The sequence below is a fragment of the Tenebrio molitor genome, chromosome 4 (genome assembly GCF_963966145.1).
Source record: "Tenebrio molitor chromosome 4, icTenMoli1.1, whole genome shotgun sequence".
In the NCBI taxonomy this organism is placed as follows: domain Eukaryota; kingdom Metazoa; phylum Arthropoda; class Insecta; order Coleoptera; family Tenebrionidae; genus Tenebrio; species Tenebrio molitor.
The window spans coordinates 27,450,961-27,474,299 of NC_091049.1; positions in this window are offsets into that span (position 1 = coordinate 27,450,961).

Sequence of the window (23,339 nt, forward strand, 5' to 3'; positions counted from 1 at the left end):
GCATTGAGGAAATTTTGAGCAACTAGAATAGATTTTGTATTGTTTACAAATCTGATTACTTGATTTTTGATTTTCAATTAAAATAAATTTTTTGTTTTTTTTTTTTAATGTATGAATATTCAGAAGAAGATTCTTTATAAGAACGAATAAAAAAATATATAGAGTGTAATTTGAAAAAAACAGTTGCCTATCGTCTGTCAAAAAATAGATGTCGAAAAAAATATCGAATAGGATAATAATGAAGTGTTTTTCGAACTATTTCATTTGATGTATCATTTATTCAAATTGGATAAAGAATAAGTAAGATACAGCGTCAAAGGTTTTTCGTCAGTCACCCTGTATAATACATACAGGTGTCTCCATAGCTCCCTTATTTATCGAAGGATCTTAATTATCTCGCCTTCGGCTCTCCAGTCATATTTTTTTGTCGCCCGTAAAAACCCTTTTACCATGCTAGTAATGTTAAATACTACTGTTGTGAGGTCCGGTAATTGAATTCTTCAATGACCCATTTGACCGGTCAATAATTGTCAATGACTTGACGTATTTGACCAGTCATTTTTAAAATTTAAATTTCCCGCTTATAATGTTGAAGATTATAGGATATGATGACTGTTTGACTGATGAGATGAGGTTATGTTGGGATGTCTGATTTCATTTACGTAGCTGCTGACAATGAAGAAATCGATTGTGACAATAAATAAGTAAATTATGACAATGAAACATGTAAAACTTTAATAAAGGTCATTGTGGAAAACGATTAAGCTTTTTATTTATTAGGAAGAAGTGGTTTTTATTTTTCAATCATTTTTGTGTGTTCTTAACATGACATACAATATATTTTTATTTTCATAAAATATTTACCTACTTTTTTAAATTCTAAACGAATGTTTAAGTATTTTAAAAGAAACTAAAAAACTGCAAATACACGCTTTTTAAATTAACAAAAAGTTCAAATTCTAGCAAATATGTTAAAGAAAAAACAAAGTATAACTTCACACAATTCAAACTTAACCTCACTTACACAATTTTAGAACAATAATTTATCGATCAATAAATCTTATAAAAAATTGAATTAAGAACCGTTATTTGGTATTAAAATAATCCTTGACATTGAAAGAATCATTTTGTGTTCCTAGTTTTTGACCAATAATGACTGGTAATTGACCGATCAAAGACCGGTCTACTTTGACCAAAAATAAATGACCGGACATTTATCCATCACATTAAATACCTACTATCGTAGGAACTTTTTTTTTTGTTAGATTTTTTTTACAAAACAAATACAAATTGGACAGCTAGCAACGATTTAAATTGTCATATTATTGTCGCTGCCATAATGAATAAATTTCCTCTACGATGAATTTCCAAAACGGAGTAAAGCATCAATGAGCAAGTAGAGGAAGCAGCACATTTTAAAGGCTTTCAACAAAATAATAGTATATTAAAGAACGAGTTTTATAAGGGTTGATTTGGCGCACGAGTCCCAAGTGTAGAAAACGACCCGTAGGGGAGTTTTGTATGGGATGAGTGCGCCAATGCCCTTATAAAACAACTATCTGCAATAGATGTTAAAAAGTAGAGTTTAAACATTAATATTGGAAATTTTTTGGTGTAAATGACAATAATACACTGAAATATTGATAAAAATTTTCTTAGAGATCTATTAAACTACGAGTGCTTTAAGAGATAGCCATAAACGACTCCAAATTGAATACAATAATAGACCTATTAGAGACACAGATTCTAAAAAAGAAATTACTCATGGAGACAAATGACGTGACCCATAACCTAACTTTTTAAATAATAAAAGCCCAAATTCGCGGTAAAGAGGTGTGTTCACAAGACAAAAGTTACTAAATTTAGTAACTCTAGTTAGTCATTACAAAAATGAATTAACTATAAACGCTTCTTTTGTACCTAGAATAAAGTTAAATTCACTTACCTCTCCATTGCAAATTGGAGACCTTGCTGTTAGAGCCGTGAAACGTTGGGATAAAACTCAAAAAACAGCAAAACACTCTAGCCAAGGCGACAAATAAAGTGTCAAACGACAAGTGATACAAGCACGCAACTGGTAATTGGACAGCGTCAACGGTTTCTTTCAAAATTCAAATTCATAAATTGGCGCCATTATTAAACTCCACCCACTTCTCAGTCATTGGTGGTCACGTTATCGGATAGTACAGTGTGATCAAAAAGGACTGTTTGAGTTGGCAGTACTGATTTTTACTTTTAAATGGTATAAGTGGAGTAACTTCCGGTTGTTGACGACTTCGCAGTGACAGCCCTCGTGTGACTTTTGAAATTCAAAGTAAAACGCTGGAAATTTCAAATTAATTTATTTAACATGGTTATCACGTTGCAACACAACATTTTTAATGGAATGACTTATTTTCGAAGTGGGATTTATAATTCAATTGTTGGTTCTGTATTTCAAGTTGTTTCTTTGTACCGTTAATTTTTATACCTACATACATAACCTACAATTTTGTCGCTGTTGATTTCACGTATCACGTATCCCTCTACGATTTCACGTCAAATATTGGATGATTCAAAATCATTGTGGATAAGTATGGGAGTATGGCAACTATGTAAGAAAATTTATGTGGCAACTGTGTGGGAAGGATAGAGTTCACATTCCTTTTACAGTTCATAGTCGCGCAATTTTGAAAATTGTCAAATAAAATTAAAAAAAAATCAAATGCACTCTTATGCAACATCATACAAATGTCAAGTCTACCCCACTTACACAGTTGCCACATAAATTTTCGTACATAGTTGCCGTACTTATCCACAATCATTTTGAATCACCCAATATTTGTCAAAAGACGCATCCGGTTGCAGTATTCCAAACAGCTGAATAACAAAATGCTCTTAATTGTATTGCCAATTTAAAAAGTCCTTTTTGATTACCCGGTATGTAGTGTAAAGTTCTTTTTTTATATGTAATTATAATTAATTTTTTAAAGTTTTGTGTCATTATCGTCTTTATTTCTTGTCCTTTGGTATTATTTATTATTTATTATTTATAAAATTTGCATTCACGATCTTTTTGCGCCCGAGTTGCCTATGATTTTTTCTTTTCATGTTGGACTAACTGATTCAGTGATGCAATGGATGCAACTTTTTTTTCTGTCATTCAGGCTTATTATGGGGACCATTGGTTATTTACCAATATTGAAAGGAGAGCAACATTGGATATCAAAATATTTTAATAATTAAAATATTCCCTATTATGGTGTCCACATTGGTAACGCTTAACTGACCTTGGTAGGTAAATTTCAGATGTTGGATAGAAACACAGTATGAAGTTGCCTTCTCCATCAGTGTCTTCAATCTAAAGAATTAGGCAATATTTTTAGGGATTTGCGATTTTTTTTTACATGAATGATATGTCAATGTCATGTTAGAATAAAAAAGACTTCCAAAAAATACAATTTGATCAGAAAAAAAGGGCGGCTATGAAAAGCAAAATTTTTGAAAACATGCAGCCTTACGTAATAAACTGTCACTTGTCAATGGTGACATTTGCCTGATTTTATTAAACAAAATAGAATCTCATTTTCCAAACGAGAACGACGAAAATGGTAAATGGATTTACCAAACACAACCTTGATTGTTGGAAATATGTACAATACAGAAATACAACGCATTATTTGTTTTCTGAATATGAATATTTTCAGAGCCAACGTGCTAAAAATATTAAAACAAATTTTATAAGTTTAATTCTATGTAAAGCAACAAATTTTCAAAATGGGCACCGTTTCTTTCTTGGCAAATTGCTATGACCATCTAGTGATTTTATTGGGATAACTAGTTAGAAAAGTAACAAAGCAAAGTAGCAAAGGTGTAGGTAGAAAACATAGAAAGGAATGTAACGGTAAACGCAGGTAGTTGTAGAAACCAGATGTGTGAGTGAGAGGGAGCGAATGAAGAGATTAATTAGAACAATTTTGGGGAATCCAAACCAATATAGAATAATTCTTAGAAGTAGCAGATGACCGCAATTTAGGTGCATGGCATGACAACGTAACAGCGTTTCAAGTCCAATTTAGGTTTCAAAATAATGTTAATTTGTTTCATGTTATTTCTGTTTGTTTCTTGATGCTGATGTTTATTATTGTATAGATAAGTATGTGATCTTCTTGCATTTACTGATTGGGGAAACGCGTTCTCGCCAACATTAAAAATCATTATAAAGCATTTTCATTCCTTATTCGTGCCTTGGGGCACTCGAGTTCGGGAAGCTACCGTCAGTGTCCGTCGCACTCAATTAGCTGTGGTGCGGCGTAAGAGCACAAAATTAGCCGCGTCACCCATATCTGCGAGGTTCCAGGGCTATCGCGGCGGGTTCAATTTAATGGAGAAGATATTTCAAATTCAAACCGCATCACATAGTTCGTAGTCAAGCGCTTATAATGCTGTTCACGTTCACAAATTTACGTATTTATATTCAGCACGGTCATTTATCCATGAGTCATATCTCAGTTCGCGGGCCGCGAGTCAAACCTCATTGAGTTAAATTTAATGTCCACCAAATAAGGGAGAAAAGTTGCATCGAGGAAGAGCCAAGGAAGTCGAAACGTTTCAACGTATTGTGTAGTTCACAGAAGAGCTCCGATAAGTATTTATGTAATCAGTTAGGAAATGTCTCATTTTGTGTAACGAATGGCATTTCCCAATGTGTTTTGTACAAGATTTTTTGGTTCGACACTGTCAGAATTTGAGAATTTTCTCCTATGTGAACGGATTTTGATAAATGTCACAACTTGTCAAAACGAAACGTCAAGCAAATTTTAAAGATTTTAAACGATTTGGAGCTTTTAAGGGGCTCGTCGAACCAAAAAACGTTGTATTCAACTCGTTCATGTGTAAATTGGGCCTTTTTTGGCACTCGTAGACCTTTAAAACGCTCGTTTCACTCGCGTTTTAAAATGGCCCACATGTGCCAAAAAAGGCCCAATTTACACACAAACTCGTCAAATAAACTACTATTATCTAATCCCGTGGGATAAATGATACTTAACCCACTAATTTTTAGTGGGATAAGAACTTCATTACCTCACGCATTTTCATTACCTCACTCAGTGAGGTAATGAGTTTCATTACTGCACTCAGTGGGATAAATGAGTTTCATTACCTCACTCAGTGGGATAAGTAAATTCTTATCCCACTGAGTGCGGTAATGAAACTCAATTATTTCACTGGCGAAAATCAATAAGATTTACCTTTTTTTTAAATTTGGGGGGGTCTTAGATAAAATTTTGTACATAACACGTGGGCTAAAGCATATTACAGGAAACTTTTGTGATTACAGATGAATCTGCAATCTTCACACTTGAGTCCTGTAATATTGCTTTTATCCCACTAATTATGTAAATAACTATTACATTACAGCGCGAAAACTAGGTTTCAGGCCCGTGACTAATTTCGGAAAAATCAAAAGCAAGATATGATTTTCATTTCATCATTAGCGTTAATAGTAGTTTATTTAACGAGTTCATGTGTAAATGGGCTTTTTTTGGCATGAGTGGGCCAGTTTAAAACGCGAGCGTTTTAAAAGCCCACTTTAAAATCAGCTTGACGTTTCGTTTTGACAAGTTGTGACATTTATCAAAATCCGTTCACGCAGGGGAAAATTCTCAAATTTTGACAGTGTCGAACAAAAAAATAAATTTTCACCAGCGGTTACGAAAGAATTGTCATTTCTCAACTTGTTGCGGAAAGAGTGGCTTTCAAAACTTCAGTTAATTTTGAAAAGTGACACATTAGGTACATTAAAATTAGAAAAAAGATAATTTTGGTTGTTCTATACTTGAACTGCCGTTACCTAGCTTGGAGTGACTGCGGCCATAAGGTGAGAAAAATTAGGTACGTTTCCTACTTCATTTTGTTTTTTTGCTAATGTATTCCAATTATAAAAATGGAGCATTCAAAACCATTTAGATTGCATTATTTATTATGGTGCTAAACTTATTTTATCAGTAGGTGCATTTGCATAGGTAACAAATATAGGTAAGCATTTGATTCAATATTAACAGTTTGTGTAGAGAAAAATATATGTATTTTTCTATACAGGGTGTTCCACCTAAGATTTTCGAGCCTAATATCTCGGTTATTTTCCAACCGATTTTGATGAAATTTAAAACGCAAGATATTTTAGACGGTAATAGTATATAACGGTATTAGGCCGATATAGGTTATGTAACAGACGAGGTTGAGATATTGTAAAATCGAGGCAGACCCGAGATTTTATAATCAACCGAGTCTGTTATATCCATATCGGCCGTATGTTGTTTTATAGTTTTCTTTATATCAATAATACTTAACATTTAACGATGATTTATTTGTAAGACTGACATTTCTCTTTACTTCAAAAATTAAATTTAGTTGTCATCTGTGCCGTAACCGTAGCAACGGTAGCAAAAATAACGGCCTCGGTCTGATAATTTTGAATAACGGCCTAGTCTGTTATGGGTATCATATCAATCAAGCATTGAGTACTGATAAATCCTAATAACAGTATGGTATAAAGAAAAAAGTAAAATCCCATTAGTGCAATAACCAGAGTCTTGAATAGTTATTTACGAACCAAGTGCGGGAAGACGATGTTCCCGCATAAGCGCATTTTTAAAATCACGAGCGACGGAGGAGCGAGTGCCTTTACTTAATGCGCGGATGAGCGGAAGATGTCCTCACGCAAGTGGTTGCAGATGCAAAAACGTAGACGCGTAAGTTCTCAGCCAAGGTTCTTATGACACACTCCTCATGAAAAAGAAAAATTATCAAACAATTGTTTTTTGTTGGAACTGCTAGACAGTAGATCTTGTTTAACAATTTGAATGTCCTACGCGACATAATAATCTTAAAATAAAAAAAAGTAAATTGTTACAAAAGGTAATTTTTGTTGCAAGATTTTCTCATAATTAATATCGCGTGTTCAAATGAAATCCTGGGCTTAGTAGGCGTTGGAAAAATTAAACCGTTTAGAACAGTGTAAAGTTTGAATTTCCCGCCGTTTGATACCAGTGATATTTGTTTATGTTTAATCGGGACATAATTGAGCATGTGTGTTTTCAGCAAAGGGTGCTCTTAGATATTTGCTTCGAGAATAAGAATCGTTAGGTTATTCTATTTTTAATGTAAAACATTGCAAAGAAAAAAAAAATAGAAATATTTTTTTGACTCTAAATTTTAGGTTAGCTGTCAACATGCTCCAATTAATCTACGCTTTAAAAAAGCACAACAATTGACGGTTTCCAACACCTTCCCAGCCCAGGATTTCATTTGAACGGCCGATAGTACCTACTATTGAAAAGTCAATTCTCTAAAGATATTTGGAAAATCATTGAAAATTAATCATTAAGATTCAATATCGAATCAATATTTTCCAATTTTTGTACTCAAGAAGACCGAAATTATCGAGTACAGTGTCTTGCCAATCTGAAAATTGAAACAAATATCTAATCGATGATAAATATCCTCACCAAGAGTCATACTCACAAACACAAGTAAAGTGTAGTTTATTGTAAAACTGTCTGTAAATTTTAAGCTGATCGGTCTGGTCGTGTTAGTCAAAATTGTCAACAGAAGCTTTCTGTTTTTGATATTCCAGGTGTACCATTTTGGAATGGAAAAACTCGCCAACATTTTTTCCGACTGAAAAATAATTCTGCATCAAAGTAAACATTTCAAAGTGAGCAACCTCGTCTTCCAAAAAGTGTCCAGCTGTTATCAAACTTGTGATGGTCGCCAACCCATAAACCGCCAACAAACAACTATGCCACGATATCGCATCCTGTAATGTAAGCCTAGTGAAAAACCCTTTGAGAAAGTCGACACGTTTTGCCATCCAGGTTAATATTATCAAAAATCAGTCAACTTAAAGTTTGACAGATGGCTTTAAAATATTAATTTGGTTGGCGGAAAGAGTCAATTTCAGAAAAATAAATTTAGGGACGGGGTTTCTTACTTGTAGAAATAAAAGCGCAAGACTTGTAGCGATTACGATGGCGCCAAAAGTAAATGGCATTATGAGATGTTTTATTAGAAGCAATATATTATCTCTCCATCTGTAACAGACCGACGTTATTTGATATTGACAAATGTTGTACAAAGCTAAGTAAACATGAGGAAGACCGCTTGAAAAATTTGAAAGTCAAAAACAGCTTAAAAGGTGAAAGTCAAGAAACAAAAAAGTTTCAGCTGAAGACAAATTAGAAGAAAAATATGTTCCAAACATGGAAGACTACGAACTCAAATTAAAAAAATGCCACGAGACAATTCATTACCGGATAAATTCACAATGTCTTTTGATTAAAGACTTGAGTCTCGACTCTGTCAACTGTTGATAATCTGCATTATACATTAGCGTCTCTTCAGAATCTGTACCATCTGTCATTTTTTGGATGAATATTTTACACATGTACATCTGAAATTTCACGTGTTGCGTCCCATAAATCACTTCATAAGGATGTGCTGTCATGACAAAAAGGTTCAAATAAAGCGTTAAATTAAAGAAAATAACAAGAGACTGGGCCTGTCGAGGAAACAACAAGTGAAAAATATGTCGAACAAAGACCGTCTCTGTGGAATTATTGGACAGAAAATGAATGGTGGCCGCCGTCACACCTAGGATGGTGTTGATTGCCACAAACACGTTTATTGCTCTGGATTCTCTTATGATTCTCTGTTTGGTTTTTTCACCGGCGGAATCGATTTCCCACAAATCGATCACTTCCATTACTTGTTCTACCAAGTGATTTCTAGACAAAAGAATGGCGATTGCGAATTCAGCCTAAAATGGAAAGTTTAGGGACAAGTTGTGTCGTTTTTGGACAGGTCTTACGTAACACATTTGCAAGAAGAGCGGTGAATGATTGATCAAGTTTGCTGTGGTCGCTGCCAGAAAGAAGAAGTAGAGTTGAGCGACTAACAACGCCAAGTAGAAAAGAAATGTTAACTTCAGTAGGAATTTACCAATTCTTGTCTGATAAATGTCGCTGCCTAACACACGAACTAGTTTCAAGTAGTCGTCTGAAAAACGTCCATGAGGATCTTCTCTAGTTATAAATTAATGAACTTACAATTTAGGAGGTTCTGATGTTGGTAATCCATAACTCTTGATTTTGTTTCCAAACAAGCTGTTAGAAAAACAAGCAGCAAATGAAGTGTGTTACGGAAAGAAATCGAACGCTTCAATTATTTCTTTTCTAAGGTATTGATATTGATAGGACAATTTAGGTAATCAAGAACTAATGGACGTATTGTATAGTTCATAGAAGAACTTCGATAACTATTTGTGTAATCAATAAGGAAATGTATCATTTTGTGTTATGAATGTTTTCTACAAGATTTTTTCTAATTGTGACAAAGTGGTTTCTGTAAACTTTAATCAACAAAATTCTTAATTTAATTTTGTTTCCCTCCACCACCCGGCGGCACGGCAATTTTGCCGGAGTACATACACTATTACGGATATTACTATCAAGTAATAGTGCAGTGATAATCAACATAATTACCGGCGTCTCGCCTCCACATTTTCACTTTGTTGTGTTTTATTATGTTCTGTGTCAATGTTAAGGAACTTCCTCGCGATATGACATGACTATAATAATATACCTTTTTGAATTTCAACTACCAATGTGTTCCCTAAATCCAGAATTTTTAAATTTTTAAAAAGAGATTGCGGTACTATTCCCGTTGCTGAAATTATAAGCGGTAAAATTGAATTTTTTTCTAAACACCAAAGATTTCTCATAGCAGCGGAGAGCTCTAAATATTTATTAATTTTTGTGTTATATGTCTGTGTTATTTTGTGTGAATTTGGAACAGCTATATCTAAAAGATATGCTTGCTTTTGTTGTTTATTTAAAATAATAATGTCTGGTCTGTTATGCTTAATATGAATGTCACTTAAAACAGTTCGATGAAAATATAATTTGTAATTGTCATTTTCCAAACAACTTTCAGGTTTATAACTATAATGTGGTTGTGTATTCTTTAATAAATTGAATTTAACAGCTAAATTCATGTGTATAATTTTAGCAAATATATCATGACGTTTCTTATATTCGCTTTGAGCCAAAACAGTCCAAGAAGAAATTATGTGTTCAATTGTTTCCCCTTCAGTTCCGCAAATCCTACATTTATCAATTATCGATTGTAAACCGCATATGTGTTTTTTATAATTTCTTGTATTTATAACACGATCTTGTATTGCAAATATAAAACCCTCCGTCTTAGAGTGAATATTTGATTTCTTAAGCCATGCATGAGAAGCCTGAATATTAATTTCTGGTTGTTCCAGTTCTTTAAAGTATCTCCCATGTAAAGACTTCTGCTTTATATTTGCTATAGTGTCAGGTATATTTGGCTTAACAATATCTGAAATTATATTATCACTTAAATTTAAAGGTGTGTAACTTTTATCGGCTGAAACCAAAGCATTAAAAAAGGTGTTATCACGAGCTCTATTGAGGAAATAATTTTTTAGTGAAGCAATTTGATTGTGTTGCAGTATTTCTAGATTTGAAAAACCCCTACCACCGTTTTCGCGTGGTAAATTAAATCTTTCAATAGCAGATTTAGGGTGATGTTTACTAAATTTGGTAAAAAGAACTCTGGTTTTAATGTTTATATTCTGTAAATTAGTTTTGGATCATTTTATAACACCAAAAGAATAGGTCAGTAATGGAACAGCATATGTATTAACTGCTTTAATTAAATTATTACCGTTTAATTTTAATTTTAGTATTTAACATTACTAGCATGGTAAAAAGGGTTTTTACTGGCGACAAAAGGATATGACTGGAGAGCCGAAGGCGAGCCAGTCACCTTCTGGCGTACATTTTATAAAACATGATATACAAGGGTATATTTTTAAAATGTGCCGAAATTTTACCTACGAGGTTGTAGGACAACGTAGAAAATTAAAAGCAATTAAAAAAAATTGTAGCTTAAAAAATAAATGTCATTTTATTTTTTGACATAGAATTTTTTAAATATTTTTTCCGAGTTCTACATGAAGCCAGTAGCTCGTGATTAAAATATCTGCACAACTTTCAAAGTCACCCTGTATGCTATACCATGGGCCAAAAACTCTGGAAATGTGTTAGGTTCCCTAATAAATCCGTTAAAGTGATCAAGTAAGCATTTATGAATACATACAAGTAAATTTTTTTAATCAAAAGTTATGAATTTGGTCACTTCCAGAGAATTTCCAATTATGTGAACTATTAATACACTGACCGGCACAAAAAACGACTCACTTTGAATTGTATTAATATAATTAAGTAATTCATTGTCTTAGAAAAATTTTTTGATATCATGTTGTATTGATAAGTGTTATTTAAGTTATTCTTTATCAAAGAATATCCGACAAATAAAACATTGAACAGCAAATAAAATTTTAATGGAAAAAAAAAGCAATTTCCTAGAAAAAATTTTAGGTTATGAAAAATTGCCAAAATTTGAACAGCATTTTGAATTAGTATCTCGTATTGTCACATTAAAAAAACACAACGTGGAAAAACGCAAATTTTCTAATTATTTATTTCAACAAAACAATTCGGTTGCCATGGTGACCATAGCACTCCCGATCATTGAAAATATTCCAATTTAACTATAATAAAGAAAAATAAGCACAAATATCATTTCAAGATCATTTATTAAAGAAATCATAATGAGTCGTTTTTTGTGCCGGTGAGTGTATTTCTTATTAAAATTTCAAGACTAATTTGAATATGATGTGGATTATTACTATCTGGTATCTCATTTTCTAAATGAGAAATCCATTCTGCCTGATTATTAAATTGAACTTCATTTGACCAGAATTCTTTAATTTCATTTATATCATTATTAGTTTGATTTTTATTATCCATTATCCATGCATATACCGGGTGTCCACTCTCAAAGTCGAACATAGGCAATTAACATTGTGCATTAACTTTATAAGTAGGTATTATGCCATTATTTCTATACATAATAGTATATTATGATACGAGTCTTATAAGAAGCATTTTATCGCACGCACGGTTTTAGAGCACGACGAGCTTGCGAGGAGTGCCCTAAAGGAGTAAGTGCGATAAAATGCCTTATAAACGAGATGTCATACAATATTTTTTCTACTTTGCCACTTTTTCAATGAAAAAAAATAATTTAAAATTTAAAACCGTTAAAGTTGAAGGATTCCACCGAAGGTTACGTCTGCGGTCTGCCGCGACACCACAGCATACGTCAAAATTAAAAAATTAAATTTCACTATTTTTAGTATTATTATTATTATATCACGCCTTTTCCTATTACGATACGCAACAACAATATTATTGAAGTAATTATCAAGCAGCTTTTATTATAAATTCTTTGAAAAAATTACAATACCAAAGAAAAATAAAATTACAATAAAATATTCAAATAACTCCCCCTTTTGAAATAAACAATACCCCAATCTGTTGTAAAAAGAAGCATTTCTTACACTGGCCAACTGCCTCTCAGTAATTAACGCGCACTCGGCAGTTACTGCTTCTCTCGAAGAATTAATATCTGGGTGGCGTCTTTTATAAATTTTGCTTTTTAAGGTGACCTCACAAGAAAAAATCACAAGGTGCTAAATCAGGAGATCTTGCTGGCCAATGTATAGCACTACCTCTACCAGTCCAACAATTTGGAAATGAATCGTTTAAAAATGTCAACTTTTAAGTTGAATGCGCGGGACGGCCATCTTACTAATAAATCTAAAGAAGTTGCTGAATTTAAATTTCCCTCTATTCCAAATTGACCAATAATATTGTTATTAGAAATCTCAGTCCAGGTGTGCATTTTTACTGAGTTCTAGTAGGAATATTAACTCGAGGGTTTTCCTGAGCTCAATACCGCGTGTTTTGAACACTTGGTTCGTTATTTAGTGTAAAAGTACTGTCGCGAGCAATAAATTTTGGTCGTCAATGTCATTTCAAAATTTGGTTAGATTGTCACAAATTTAAAAATTTTCCCTGTCTGATTATGTCCATGTCAACAAAAATGACAATTAATGTCATACTACGTGATGATAGGTTATGATATTTGCGACTGTTTTACAATGGAACATTTTCGATTGCGTCAAAGAATGACCTTGACGATCAAAATTTATTGCTCGCGACTGTACATTCGTCTGTGAAGCAAACTGCCGACAGAAAGTGACGATTCTTGTTAGCACTCTCCTGCATTTTATAAGAGAATGCACTCCTACTTTCTTCGTCAACAGCAAAAATCTCTTGATGACTGCCTTGTGGGGGTGATATTTTTATTTCCTGAGAAGATTCCGTATCCGCGATTTACATAAACCTACTTGAAGAGAAATTCTTAAACTGTATCTTGGGACCAAATTTACCATCGCCAAAATACATTCTTAAATTTAGCAATAAAAATATTATTACTTACCCCTACCTTCTGATTCTACAGAAATATTTGCACATTTTTGTACAAATTTGTGAATAGTATTAACAGAAGGTATAGGTCTGGTATTAAACTTAATGGCAAATAAATCTCTAACTCTCCGCTAAATAACACCACTGTAATTTCCGTAAACAATTTTGACAGTAATTTACCGAAACCCGCTGACTTAACCCAACAAATTACTAAATTTTTGACAAACGCTGTCCAATTTGAAAATCATGGCATGTCATATTAAAAAATCGCCAAGTTTTAAATTAGTATCTTAAAATAAAAATAGCACCTTTAATCTTATTATTTACCTTAGCTGTAAGTTGAATTGGCGAGCAGGAATCAGCAAAAACGTTCAATCCAATGTTAATTGCCTATAATTTGTTTCAAAATCAAAAATCCACCAACACTGCATTCTACCTCGAAAATACAACCGACAACGTCGCCAACTTTTGTTTTTAGTGTGTCTGAAAGTGTCAGAAAAACGTGGGGTTATGAAATAAAACTGTTGACAGCCGTTTTGGTCGTAGTTCATAGTGTTTTTTAAATTCTTCGAAGCACTTAATGAATGCTCGCTTTAATTTAGCGGTTAAAAGATTCCTTGTTTTTTGAGGCATTTTTATAATTTGATATTTGTGACACACTGAAGGTCAAATTTAGGCGGAAGGTTAGGCCAACCCAGAAAAATGAAACTTATTCTAGGGATTTCTTTTTTTCTGCCAACATAATTCAACAGGTGTATATAAAAATGAATCGCCGTTCGTTAGTCTCGCTGAAACTCAAAAACAGCTTGACCGATTTGAATATTTATTTTTTTCTTTTGTTCGCTTTAATTCAGGGGTGGTTTAAAAAGGAAAAAAAAATCGGAAAAGTTGCCCGGAAAATTGGAAAATTCGGGAAAAACTGAAATTGCTTTTTTCTGTAGGAACGGCTGGAATGATTTGGCAAATTAGTTTTTTTAATGTTCGTAATAATCCGTATGAGGTTTTTACGTAAAGAAAAATTGGAAAAGTTACCCGGAAAATTGCAAAATTCGGGAAAAACTAAAAGTGCTTTTTTGTGATAGATATGCACAATTCCTTTTTTTATTTTGTTCGTTATAGTCGTGAAAAAGTTTTCAGGAAAAAAAAATCGGAACATTAACAAAGAAAAGTCGAAAAATTCGGGCAAACTGCAAAAATTATAATTTTTGTATGCATTCTCGATCATAACGACATATTTGATTAATTTTTTTTTTTGTTCGATATGCCCCGGGATGGAAATAACTCAATTGAATGTTTTCAATAGAAAAAAAGATCTGGAAGATTTGGAGAAAAATCTGGAAAAACTAAATTAAAATAATTCGGGGAAAACTGAAAGTACTTTTTTGTACGAACTCAAGACCATAACTCAGGGTTCGAACGATGGCTATACGTATTTTTTTTTTGGTTTTGTTGGTTAGGGTTTTGGATAAGTTTTCGAAAAACAATTGGGGACAATTACAAAGAAAAGTCGGAAAATTCGGAAAAATTTCAAAAATTATAATTTTTCTATACACTCTCGATCATAACTGACAATAGGAGCTACATATTTACTTGATGCAAAGATTTGAAAAAAAATCTGGAAAAACGCAATCCAGTATAAATTAAAATAAAATTACATTTGCTTTTGAGTTGTTTGGCGATCTGTCCAACAAATGTAGTACATATGTAGTTGTTTTTTTTCTATTCCAATTTATTTGCCTACCTGCACAAATGTCACTTGACAGCTGATTGTGAAACTGGGAATCAAACCAATCGGATTGTTTACTTGAACATCGATCTTGCAATCGAAATGTAAATCTTGGGTGATTCAAAATAATTGTGGATAAATCTGGCAACTATGTGGGTAGGATAGAGTTGACATTTCGTTGACAGTTCATAGTCGCGCAATTTTGAAAGTTGTCAAATCGATGTTTAATGGAATTTAAAAAAATCGGTAATTGTTCACTTTAACTACTTCTGGAATTTTCGCGTTTTTTCTGGGTAGACAGCCTCAGAGCGTCCTCCTAGATCGTTTCCCACCATTCAAACCTTGTGCAAATGCCTTTTTTTTGTCTCTTGTTGTGTTTCAAGGTCGCGACAAGGTCGCGCCAAGTCTTAGTATAACTAAAGGGCAAGGAAAATTTTCATTTGCACAAGGTTTGACTGGTGGGAAACGATGTAGGAGGACGTCCTGAGGCTGTCTAGCCAGAAAAAACGCGAAAATTCCAGTTAAAGTAAACAATTACCAAAAAATCAAATGCACGCTTATGAATTGTCATACAAATGTCAACTCTATCCCATTCACACAGTTGCCACATACATGTTCGTACAATGGCCGGCAATAAAAACTAGCCATCACTTTTCTGTTACGTCAAAATCCAAATGTGTAATTAATGCTTTAATGACATTGACATTTAAATGATGGTTCACGGCCACCGTACATAGTTGCAATACTTATTCACAATCATTTCGAATTACCCAATAAAACTGCTTGAGATTCATTGTGATTTCAAATTTAATCCAAGAAAATAAATCATTTGTTTGGACATGAAATTCTGACTTAATTAAATTGTGACTTAAATTCTGGAACAAAACCTCATGGTTCCAACTCGATCACATTCCAGGCACATCACACATTTCCAGCATTTCAGCAGTGTAGAATACTGCCGATAGAATTAATCTCTCATGTAAAATTCCTCATTTTTACTTTGTTTACACATTTCCAATAGCTTTTCACAAATTCACAAAACGATCACAAGACAACGTCTGTCGGGTCAGCTAGTCTTATTTTATTATATAAGTAATAAGTTATTAGTATTATCATCAATTAAAGAGTGCCGTGACAACTGTCTAAATGTCAATAAATTCGCTCTCTAATAAAAACGCGCCAAATGTTGTTGCAAGTGCTTCACTGCAATCCAATGGTGCTACAGAAGTTAGAAAACGCAAAAAATGGACTATGGAAATGAATATTTTCATTATACGGGAATATTTTCGGATCACAAAACTACAGGATGTTGTGAGTACTTACAGGCTTGATTTATTTAAAGCGTTCCAAAGTAAGTACCCCCAGTTTCCTGTTACTATTCAAAATTTAGCTGACCAGAGGAGAGCCATTATGAAGAAAAACTATATCCCTTCGGCAATTTTAGAAAAGATCAAAAATGATGTAAAGTTAGAATTGTCAATTAATTATTCTGACAATAATGAAGTTTCTAATAATTTAGTTGAAAATTCTGTTGAACCGCAAAGTTTACAAAGTTTACCAAATCATAATGACTCTTTCTGTTATCAAAGTAATTCAACACCAAACAACACGATACAAAACGACATGAATAATTTAGACTTGAGTTATAATGATATACATGTTATTAATCAAAATTTTTACTACCATCAAAATTTTAAAGAACAAATTGAAGATGAATTTAATAGAACTCTGAACGAATTTGAACATATAGAACCATTTAATAGACCACTATTACATAAACAACAAAGCTCCAAAAAATTCTTTGCAATGATTGAAATTTTAAATCAATTCATTTTACCTAAATTTGTAAATAACACGACAAGTTTTAAAAAATTACATAGTATCATATACAGTGGAGCTTTAACAATTATCAGATTAAATGGTTCAAAAGAAATTGACCAGACAAATAATATAAAAGCTAAAGAATTACCAAAATGGGAACGAAGACTAACTAAACGCATTAACAATATCAGACGAGATTTAGGTAGAATAACTCAATATTTAAAGGGTATAAATTCTAAGAATCTAAATAACTGTATTCAATCGATTTTAAATAAAAACAGAATACATTGTTTAAAATATAACGAATATAATGAAACATTAATAGAAATTAAAGACACTTTATTACAAAAATTGAATATTTATTCTAAACGATTAAAAAGATATAAAAATAATAAACAACGGAAATTTGAAAACAAACTATTTAGAAATAATGAGAAGTTGTTTTACAAAAATTTAGCAGATAATAAAACTCAAAATAATAATGGTCTACCAAATATAAATGAAATTAAAGAATTCTGGTCAAACATATGGTCAAATGAAGTTCAATTTAATAATCAGGCAGAATGGATTCCTAATTTAGAAAATGAGATACCAGATTGTAATAATCGACATCATATTCAAATTAGCCTTGAAATTTTAGTTAAAAATATTAATAGTTCACATAATTGGAAATCCCCTGGAGGTGACCAAATTCATAAGTTTTGGTTAAAAAAATTTACTTGTATTCATAAATGCTTACTTGATCACTTTAACGGATTTATTAGGGAACCTAACACATTTCCAGAGTTTTTGGCCCATGGTATAACATATCTGAAACCAAAAGATTCCGATACTAAAAATCCATCAAAATATAGGCCAATCACATGTCTGCCTTCAATTTATAAAATTATGACATCTTGCATTAAAGTAATAATTTACGACCATTGTCAAAAATTAAATATACTTAATGAAGAACAAAAAGGTTGTGTTAAGGAGTGTTTTGGTTGTAAAGAACAACTCATAATAGATACGGTAATAATGGAACAAGCTAGAAAAAATAATAGAAATATTTGTACCGCATTCATAGACTACAAAAAAGCCTATGATTCAGTACCACATTCATGGTTAATTAAAATTCTTAAAATTTATAAAATTAATTTGGATTTGATTAACTTTTTATCCCATGTTATGACATTTTGGAAAACTACTTTAAATTTATCAATAAACAATACTAAATTAAAATCCGAGCCTATTCAAATTAAACGGGGAATTTATCAAGGAGATTCTTTAAGTCCTTTATGGTTTTGTCTAGCCATTAATCCTTTGACAAATTTATTAAATAGCACTGGATATGGTTTCAATATTAGAGTTAATAATACCACACTATCCAAATTAAATCACCTTCTTTATATGGATGACATAAAACTTTATGCATCTAAAAAGAATTACATTTTATCTTTACTAACAATAACTGAAAATTTCTCAAATGATATTGGCATGAGTTTTGGTATTGATAAGTGTAAAACGCAATCAATATGTCGCGGTCATTACGAAAATTTAGAATATATAACTAAAGAAGGAGAAATCATTAAAAATTTAAATAAAGGAGAATTTTATAAATATTTAGGTATTAATCAATCAAATCATATTCAACATTCAATTATAAAAGAAAATTTAGAAAAACAATTTTATTTAAGAATTAAATCTATTTTAAAATCAAAATTAAACGGTAATAATTTAATTAAAGCAGTTAATACATATGCTGTTCCATTGTTGACCTATTCTTTTGGTGTTATAAAATGGTCCAAAACTAATTTACAGAATATAAATATTCAAACTAGAGTTCTCTTTACAAAATTTTGTAAACATCACCCCAAATCTGCTATTGAAAGATTTAATTTACCACGCGAAAATGGTGGTAGGGGTTTTTCAAATCTAGAAATTCTACAACACAATCAAATTGCTTCACTAAAAAATTATTTTCTCAATAGAGCTCGTGATAACACTTTTTTTAATGCTTTGGTTTCAGCGGATAAAGGTTACACACCTTTAAATTTAAGTGATAATATAATTTCAGAAATTGTTGAGCCAAATATACCTGACACTATAGCAAATATAAAACAAAAGTCTTTACATGGGAGATATTTTAAACAGCTAGAACAGCCAGAAATTAATATTCAAGCTTCTCATGCATGGCTTAAAAAATCAAATATTCATCCTGAGACTGAGGGTTTTATATTTGCAATACAAGATCGTGTTATAAATACAAGAAATTATAAAAAACACATATGCGGTTTACAATCGATCATTGATAAATGTAGGATTTGCGGAACTGAAGGGGAAACCATTGAACACATCATTTCTTCTTGCACCGTTTTGGCTCAAAGCGAATATAAAAAACGTCATGATATATTCGCAAAAATTATACACATGAATTTAGCAGTTAAATTCAATTTATTAAAGGATACACAACCACATTACATTTATAAACCAGTTGTTTAGAAAATGACAATTACAAATTATATTTTGATCGGACAGTTTTAACTGACATTCACATTCAGCATAACAGACCAGACATTATTATTTTAAATAAACAACAAAAGCAAGCATATCTTTTAGATATAGCTGTTCCAAATTCACACAATATAACACAGACATATAATACAAAAATTAATAAATATTTAGAACTCTCCGTTGCTATGAGAAATCTTTGGTGTTTAGAAAAAATTTCGATTTTACCATTTATAATTTCAGCAACAGGAATAGTACCGCAATCTCTTTTTAAAAATTTAAAAATTTTGGACTTAGAGAACACATTGGTGGTTGAAATTCAAAAAGGTATATTATTATACTCATGTCACATCGTGAGGAAATTCCTTAACATTGACACAGAACATAAAACACAAAAAAGTCAAAATGTGGAGGCGAGACGCCGGTAATTATGTTGATAAGCATTGCACTATTACTTGATAGTAATATCCGTAATAGTGTATGTACTCCGGCAAAATTGCCGTGCCGCCAGGTGGAGGTGGGATACGAAAATCATTAATGGAATAAGTTGTAACTGTGTATTATAAGTAGGTATTGTTTCAAAGACATTTTTTTTGTCTCTTCTAACTAATCTACCAACAAAAATCTATTCTAGAGCTTCTCTGCTAATAATTCAGTAAGACATCAAATAGTTTTTGATTACTTAAATTGCCCATTTAGTACTCCACAAAAAGTTAAATTTCTTTCGTAACACGCTCCATTCCCTGCTTGCTTTTCTAACACCACGATGGTGTAAGAATTTATTCCTTTGTTTGGAAATAAAATCAAGAATTATGAATTATGAGCATCAGAACCTCCTAAATGGTAAGTTCATTAATACATAACTGGACAACTTCCTCGTGACCATTTTTTAGAGGACCGGTTGAAACTAGTCCGTGTGTTGGGCAGCGACATTTATCAGACAAGAATTGGTAAATTCGTCCTAAAGTTGACATTTCTTTTCTACTTGGCGTTGTTAGTCGCTCAACTCTACTTCTTCTTTCTGGCAGCGACCATAGAAAACTTGATCAATCATGCACCGCTCTTCTTGCAAATGTGTTACGGAATACTTGTCCAGAAACGACACAACCCATTTATAAAGTTTCATTTTAAGGCCGAATTCGCAATCACCATTCTTTTGTCTAGAAATCGGATGGTAGAACAAATAATGGAAGTCATCGATTTGTGGGAAATCGATGCCGCCGGTGAAGAAACCAAACTGAGAATCACGAGAGAATCCAGACGAATAAATATGTTTGTGGCAATCAACACCATCCTGGCTGTAACGTGGGCCACCAGTCATCTTCTTTCCCACAATCCCTCAGAGACGGTCTTTGTTCGACATATTTTTCACTTGTTGTTTCCTCAGCAGGCCGAGAATGATAGTTGGATCACGAGCGATAGCGAGTGGATCAAATCACTCGAGTTTTGCGATGGACTTTTCCTCACGTGTATTACGTACTATTTTTTCCAACGTCAAAAGTTTGTCGGTTTATTGCATAGGTAATATCAATTATTTTATACAAATCAACATAGAAGTTCTAACATGAGGCATATCGTTGGATTCAGAAAAATAATCTCTTTTAAAATCGGAATTAAAAGATATACCAAGCTATTTGAAAAACAAAGTTGACTATCATCTGACCTTGAATGACTTTTTGAAAAAATATAGTGTTTTTAACTTAGTTGAAAGGCGCCACCTCAGTTATTATTATTAGTATTGTTAGGATTATTATTATTGTATCTGATTTATTTTCTGCAAATAACTGTTATTTTGTATGTTGTTGTTTTGTATTTGAACTGACATTATCAAATAAAGACAATATTATTATTATTATTTATTACAGTTTTTGTTTTATTTAAATCGAGCCATAAATAACGGAGATATGGCTTGCGGCGTTTTTTAGGAAACAGCCTGTATGTATACTGGGTGCCCCAAAATTCGCAGAACAACGTAGTAGTACGTTGTTAAGTAAGTAGTCATTAAGAGATCAGGTAAAAATGTTTAAAAAAATCAATCTTCTTTTTTGTAGAAGATATGGACCTATTCGTTACACTAAATGTGGCAACATTTAAAAACATTTTATGCATCCCAATAGTCTGCAAATATTTCATTTTTGTTGTATCCTTGGAAATGAGAGAGAAAAATCAAAGCCGTGTTGCCGTACGCTATTTGAGGTAAAACGAACAAAAATTACTACTTGGAATGCTGGAAATAATGAAGAAAATAATTGCCAACCTGATCACAATCGTTCAAAATTATTAGGCCACTGGCTAGTAAAAGACAAATAGTCAAAATCTTTTTTATTATTTAAAATAAATTAGATCAAAGCTGCACCTTTTGGGCCCCCATATCTTCAAATCTAAGAGGTATAGAATTTTTTAATTATTTTTCTCGTTATTTTTTAACATGAATTGACATTGCCTTATTGAGTTGTTCCGCGAATTTTGGGGCACCCAGTATTTGTATTCTTGAAGTTGTATTTTTTTATTATAATTATAACTTTCAACTTAAGGAGATATTTTTATTTAAACATTAAAACATTTAAAAAATTCCTTCGCTGTTATCAGTTCAAACGTAACATTTGACCCCGATTGCCATTTAGAAATTTTGAGTTGCCTATTTGCGCCGCCACTGGATGGAATATAAAAGTGAAAATTCTGCCAAAAGTTGATGAATTCAAAATAGAAATCAACGACATGAATTTAAGGAATTTGATTTCACATTTCACATTCTCAATGTACAGGTGTTCTCGAAATGCATGTCAAAAGAAAATTTGGTAGTTGGTGACGTTAAATAAGTATAAAAATTGTTTTTAGCAAGTCTTTGTTTTTGAGATATAAAACATTGAAAATTTGCTCCAAATTTTCAGTAGGTATGTTTTTTCTTTTTTCTCAATTACCTACTTCAACTCAGTAGCGTACTGGAAATTTCGAACAAATTTTCAATGCTTTATAAATCGAAAACAAAAACAAATATTATTAGAAATAATTTTGTATTTAACTTCTATTCATCGTCACCAACTACTGTTTTTTTTTGACATGCATTTCGGGAACACCTCTATATCATGGGCGTGATACGGCTGTATAAACGAATCTTCAAACAGATCAGCGAAATAAAGGTTACTATTATTCCATTCACGAAAAAACCCAAGTGTGTCATCAATTTATTGCTAAGTTACGACATACGGTCAAGCGTTTATGCTTATGTTGAAAGAAAAGATGTTTGAAACGTATGTCGAAATTGCTGAATTTATACGAATATGATCGGTGACGCACTTGCGTTCTTTCGTGAAAAGTACTATACTTGATATTTCATAGAATCATATACAGTGAGCGGCAAAAGTATGGAATAAATTCATTAAAAATTAATCAAAATTTTTTTCAAAAAAATCTTTGGACAGGTCAATTTTAGTTTATAAAAATACATGTTTTAGTATCAAAAAAAATTCCAAGCAGTCATTTGTTTTCGAGTTATGACGTCATCGATAGGTTTTTTTAAATGGAAACCCCCTATTTTTTTTCTTGATTCTGATAGCCCCTTTAATTGTCTAAATGACAGTATAAAAATTTTGTTACCTTACATAAGGAAATTTTTGAGAAAAAAAATAATAAAGTTGGAAAAAAATAAATTTTATAACGAACAAAAACAAGTCAAAAACTGTGTTAGCAATTACTTAAAATTATGGAATTAAATGTTCGAATTGCCATCCTACAGCTTTTTGACAATAAGCAAGTTTATGAAGAAATTTCCCCTGTTTTAGTTTTATCTAGTTTTATCCCCGCACCCAATCAAAATTAAAATTTCTATACGTTGTGTTTCTGTTAAATGAGTCATTTTCGAAAACGTTTTGTAAAACAAATAACACATAAAA